Genomic DNA, 6302 nt, shown 5'->3' with positions numbered 1-6302 from the left:
ATGAGGGTTCCTCTCTCTCCTCAAGTCAACTATCATTTCCTTGGTCTTGTCTGTGTTGAGGGTGAGGTTGTTGTCCTCACACCAAGTCACCAGAGAGGCCACCTCTCTCCTGTAGGCTGCCTCGTCCCCGCCAATGATGCGTCCTATCACTGCGGTGTCGTCCGCAAACTTCAGGATGGTGTTGTCCTGATGAGAGGCTGCACAGCCGTGGGTGAACAGGGTGTAGAGGATGGGACTGAGGACACACCCCTGTGGAGTGCCAACGTTAGTAGTAATGCTGGCTGAGGTCCTGTTCCCTATTCTGACAGACTGAGGCCTGCCAGTCAGAAAGTCCAGGAGCCAGTCACAGATGGTGGGGTGCAGTCCAAGACAGAGCAGTTTATGCGTGAGCTTGTGGGGGACCACCGTGTTGAATGCAGAACTGTAGTTAATAAAGAGCATCCTGATGTAGGAGTCTTCATTCTCCAGATGTGAGAGGGCGATGTGCTGCAGCGATGGCATCTGAGGTGGACCTGTTGGGCCGGTAGGCGTACTGCAGGGGGTCTAGTGTGTCCGGAATGCTGCTCTGAATGTAGGTCGGCACCACTCTCTCAAAACACTTCATAATGATTGGAGTGAGAGCTACTGTCCTGTAGTCATTCAGGCAGGTGGGGGGGCTCTTCTTATGGAGGGGGACAATGGTGGTGGTTTTGAAGCAGGAGGGGACAGTGTCCCCAACGCATCTCCAACAAAGTATGAAGGTCCTGACCGAACCACCCCTGAGTGTCCTGCCTTCTCACGCAGAGCTGAGGACTCCTAAAACATCCATTTATGACGTGGGGGGGGTCTTTAGCCAAACGTCAACATGTGACGAGTCGGGATGAGGAGGTCACCAGAGGAAACCAGGTTACCCAAGAGCCTCCTGGTGACATCACTCAGGACCGACATGAAGGAACTGGTCCTGGTTGTTGGTTAACTTCTCATCCGTTACAGACATTTCCTCAGAATCCTTCAGGGTCGGCGGTGCAGCACACAGACGAGTCTCTGGAGCCTGAAGCTGAAACGGTTCTGAGTGTTGAAACTGAAGCAGTTCAGACTTTGACGGACGAGCTGTGAACCAGGCAGGGGGGGGGGGTCTGCTGCTGGAGTCTCTTTTGTTCACAGCAGTGTTTGAGATGAGACTCAGATTCTCAGAGGAACCTCGAGGGTGGAGGACAGCCTAGAGAGAGTCTGTGATCACTGCAGAACCTGGAGGGTCAGGAGGACAAAGGATGGAACCAGAGAACGCGTGGATCCAGACGGACTCGGGTTACCAACAGATGGTGTGTTTTGAAGTGGAGATGCCGTCGGTGAATCTGGGAAATTCCAAATGTATTTAAAGTGGTATGACTCACAGGTGCCCCCCTCCCCCTCCTCCCTGTGGACACGCCCTCACTGGCTGAGCAGGTACATGTAATGTCTATGTAATTTGAGAAGAACCTTCAAAAGCTCGTCGAGCCGCGTTGGTCCTTCAGAATCTCCTGGAATGATCGTGTTAACGGTTGAGAAGTTACGGTAAATCAAAGACCATAAACCGTCGAGGTCGGGTAGTGGTAACTAAAGAGGTCAAAGGTCAAATACACTGTGGTTGTGGTTAAGGTAGACTTCATCTTGTGAGCACATTTTCTTGAAAATTCCTCAAACAAAGTTTTTTTCTCGTATTGTGAACAAATGATACAATCATCCGATTTCTCTCTTTGCCACATGAAACCGTCGGTCCTGCAGCCATCCCATAATAGTTTCAGAGCTGCTTTGGTCATTCCATCAGATGTTTTTTGGTTTTGTTTGTGAATTTTAAAATATTTTTTGAGCCTACAAAAGAATTTAGCCCCACCCATTTTCTGGCGTATTTTCACTGTAATATCAGTTTTGGGGGAGGGGCTTCACGATGGTTAGAATGAATTCCCAGCAGGTGCTCGGCGAATGTTGTTGTTTATTTGGTAGTAGGGCGGGGGTCGCTGCGGTTAGAAAGAGAACAACAGTTGGGTGCAGAGCGGCTGCAGGACAGAAGAAACACCTCCAGGTTGGACTGGAGCGAAGATCTACGCTTGTTTTTGCTGCTGCAGGTTTTCACAGCACGACCTCCAAACTCCCCCCACACGCCGCTGTGGCGCCAGCGCTGAACGTCAGTACAGACGTACGAACTCTCACCTCCACTCTGTGGTTGGAGGATTGCAGAAGGTGCAAAGATGTGAAGCAGAAGCTGCAGAGGAGGCTCCTCAGCCAACCTTCAGTCCTAACCAGCGGAGTCCCACAGGGCTCTGTCTCTGAGCCACTCCAGCCTCTGTTCCTCAGAAACGATGAAATGTCACAAAAATAACGGATGTTTCCAAATCCCCTTATTGCAAAACCAAACCCACGTCTTCTGCTTTCAGAAAACCACGTCTTCTTGTGGCTCAGCCTCTCTTCATCTTCATCATCATCATCATCGTGACCGACGTCGTCGGCGTCCGAGCTCTCAGCACCGCGGTGTTCCACATCCTTCTGAAGAACATGATCGGAATCAAACCGTTGGAGTTGATGATAAAGATGGAGATCAGACATGGGGGTGGGGCTTGAATTGGAGACTGTATAAGAAAGAACTGGACAAAGTGAATGTGATGTCACCCATTGAAAATGGTTCATTCCTGTTCATGTTTGTCGCCATGTCGGAGCCAGACGTCGTCAGTGAGCAGAGATTGGTCCAAGTCGTTTCTATGGTCACCACTCTCACCAATCAGGAGAGAGCTTGTTGGAAAGCCACACCCCTTCCACTGTAAGCGGGCTACAGACAGTTTGAACGTTGGAGGCGGGGCCAGCGGGCTCCATATGCTCTTATCGAGGCATCTGATTGGTCAATTTATAACCAAATAATTCATTTAAAAGTACGTGAAACAAAGACGTTAGAGATCATCAGATCCAGAATGACTGATAACAGCTGATCGTTTCTCTTTAGAAGTCTATGGGAATCACAGAGGGGGCGGGGCTAGGTTACATAAATACTCCATGGCCCCCAAACAGTATCAATGAGATCCGGTGAGACTCGGGTCCAGAACTGATCCTCATCCTAGAACTTCTGTTTTTTTACCTAAAATCTGTGTCATCGTTCAAATAACTGCATCACTTTACAGTCGGTTTCATCAGTTCTGTGAACCCAAAGCTCCTCTGAAGACCTGGAGGAACCAGGTTGGTCCTGTCCAGATACATATGTCTGCACTTCAGGGACTTCTGGGTGGATCTTCTTGGTTCTTCACCAGCAGAAGGTTCTGTTTGGTCACAGCTCCGCTCTAAGTGGACCTGCAGACAGGATCACCGGGTCATGGACCGGTTCCGTTTGTCCTGACTGTGTCTGTACTTCGGTCCAATCCTGCATCGAACTCCAATACTCTGGATCTTCTCCATCGATGCTGTTCAGGTTTCTGGACGGTGAAGACCATCAGGAAGAGCATCTCAGACTCAAGAGACATTTGATCTAAAACTAGAATCAGCAGCAATGAGTGAAAAACTTCTGATCTAAACACATGAGAAGCTCAAATGTCTGTAGACACCTGAAGTCACGCAGCAAACATGCAGGTCAGACAGGTGTGATAGGGAGTGGGCGGAGCCAGGGGGGTTGGGACAGAAAATAAAAAAACGGAACCAGAAGACGCTGAAGAGGAACAGGTGAGGAGTTCCTGGATGAACGTCTGCGGAGCTTCCTGTTAAAACACGCAGAACAAACGACTCCGGCTCCACCTTATCTCCTCAAATCAAACCGTCCACCTTAAACAAATATTTGATCCTGGATGGTGTCGTGTGAAAACGACGAGAGGCGGCTCAGTTCCCGCCTTTTCTTTGACGATGTGATGAAGAGGTGCAGACAAATGTTGCAGTTCCTCTGACGACCACAAGAGGCCGGAGCAACTTCAAACCCAAATGGATCTCAGAACGTTCTGGTTCTGGAAGTTCTGCTGTTGATGCTTTCGACCACTGCGTGTGAATGTTTCCTTTGGATTTATTCTGTCTCAGACAGAAGGGGGGCGGAGCATCAGAGCCTTCAGCTTCACTTTCAGCTGCCCAATCACTGCTTTCTGAGCATTGTTAAAGTGGGCGGAGCTAACTCCTCTCACTGCCTCAGTCTGATGAACTGTTTTTAATGTCTTCTTGTGGCATTTTTCTGATGATGGAGAACAAAGATACAGAAAATGAAGCTTCAAATGTCATTTCTGAGGATTTCTTTATTTAACTTGTGAATCAGGAGCAGACGAAAAGATGCAGTTCATCAAAGATCATGTTTGGGATGTAGAACATACACTGGGCGGGGCCACCACCTCCCTGTTCTGAGCTGAAGCAGTGGAAAAGGGGAGGAGTTAAGGTTTCTCCACACCAATGGGTCCCGCCCACAATACAGAGATGAAATTCTCCTGCCGCTCTGCAGAAACTATGTCCTTGATTTTAGCTAAAAACATAATAATTCTAATTAAGAGACAACCGGAAACAGATCAGCAGATGACGGCGGAGGGACTTTAACGCACTTTTGTTTTGTGGTCAAACAGGATTCTGACAGAAGGAACTTCAACAGAAACAGAAAGTCTGACAGAACATTCAGTCTGACTGCAGCGCTAACACAGACCTGCTATCTTCCTCTTCCTATTAATTAGTCATAACGAATCCAAACTTTTAGCATCACATTCTGCAGCGTTACCTCATTGATCGTAGGAGTTATCGCTATCATTATTGAATAAACTATACAGTCCTGGACTATCTGGTGCCTTAGACTTTAAAAGTAATTCAGACCCGATGCTCAATACTTTACTTTCGTTTTTCTAAATGCCGGATATGATGTCATTGATTTTACGAAGTGAAAATCGGATCAATACAAACATTTCACAATGTTCATTTGTGACTCTACTGTGTTCTGATGGTGAAAATCTGGATGGTTTGTTCAAAAAATACATTTAAACTTTTTCTTTTCAAAAATTGTACAGCCGCCATGTATTATGGTCTATATTCACTAGTCTAGTGATCATCGACACGCTGTTTTTTGTAGATTTGTAGTGTATTCGATGTTGGAATTGAAGACTTGGACAGGACTAGAGACTGGAGAACGTACTGTATAGTGAGTAGGGGAAACTTAGACATCGCTTTAGTTTAGTCATTGACTGTAAATGAGAACTGAACAGAGAGGCCCCGCCCCCTGGCATTCCAAACAGGAAGTATTTGTCTGTAGAGAAATAAGCCGCTGTTGTCAGTCATTCTATTGATCAGAACAAACATTCTGGATCCTGATTGGTGAGAGTGGTTGCCATAGAAACGATGACTCAGACCCACTTGAACCAATCGCTGACAAAATGGTGACTGAATTAACTTAATAAGTCTTTTGTTTTCTTGACTCACTCAGTCCAGTTCTCTGATACAGTCGATGGTTTCACTGCTTCATTAACCCTTTAAATTTGTATGTTTTATCCACTTCAGGACTTCCTGAAATAAAAGTTAGTCTCAGTTTCTGCTGATCATTCCCTTCAGGGGATAGGAACCCAAACACCTGCCTCACCTGGACTGTGTCTTTACCTCCACCTAAAAGCAGAACCGGACGGTCACTTCACTGGAAAAGAAATGAAATGGAGAAAAATGAGAAACCAAAAAACTTCATAGAGCCTGAAAGCAGCAGCTCTGCTGCAGAGATTCATCACAGGCTGATCCAGGTTTGGGCTGACGTCCTGATGGTTCTGATGGTTCTGATGGTTCTGATGGTCCTGATGGTTCTGATGGTTCTGATGGTCCTGATGGTTCTGGTGGTTCTGACTCTGTTTGATACTGTCTGATGGTCCTGATGGTTCTGATGGTTCTGACGGCTCTGACTCTGTCTGATGGTTCTGATGGTTCTGATGGTTCTGATGGTCCTGATGGTTCTGGTGGTTCTGACTCTGTTTGATACTGTCTGATGGTCCTGATGGTTCTGAGGGTCCTGATGGTTCTGACTCTGTCTGAGGGTCCATCTCCACTCTCTACTGATGGTTCTGAACAGAAAGATGTCATGACCTCTGCTGAGAACGTTGCACAGGCTGCTGGTTCCGGGTGAGACCGCAGGGCGCCGTCCTCCTCCAGCAGGTGGAACCGCTGCAGCTCTCGCTGTGAGACGAGGCGGGTTCTGTTGACTGAAACCACAGCGGCAGAAACTCGCCTCCTAAAATACTCCAGGAAACTGTCTGAGAAACAGAGAGTCATCCATCTGTTCTTCTTTTCATTTTTAGTCTGTGAAGCCACTTGTGATGACGACGTGCACGAGATGGGCCGTGCACGGTCATACGTGCACGTATGACCGT

This window comes from Oryzias melastigma, linkage group LG1 (genome assembly GCF_002922805.2).
Source record: "Oryzias melastigma strain HK-1 linkage group LG1, ASM292280v2, whole genome shotgun sequence".
Taxonomy (NCBI): Eukaryota; Metazoa; Chordata; class Actinopteri; order Beloniformes; family Adrianichthyidae; genus Oryzias; species Oryzias melastigma.
This window is presented reverse-complemented; position numbering follows the sequence as displayed.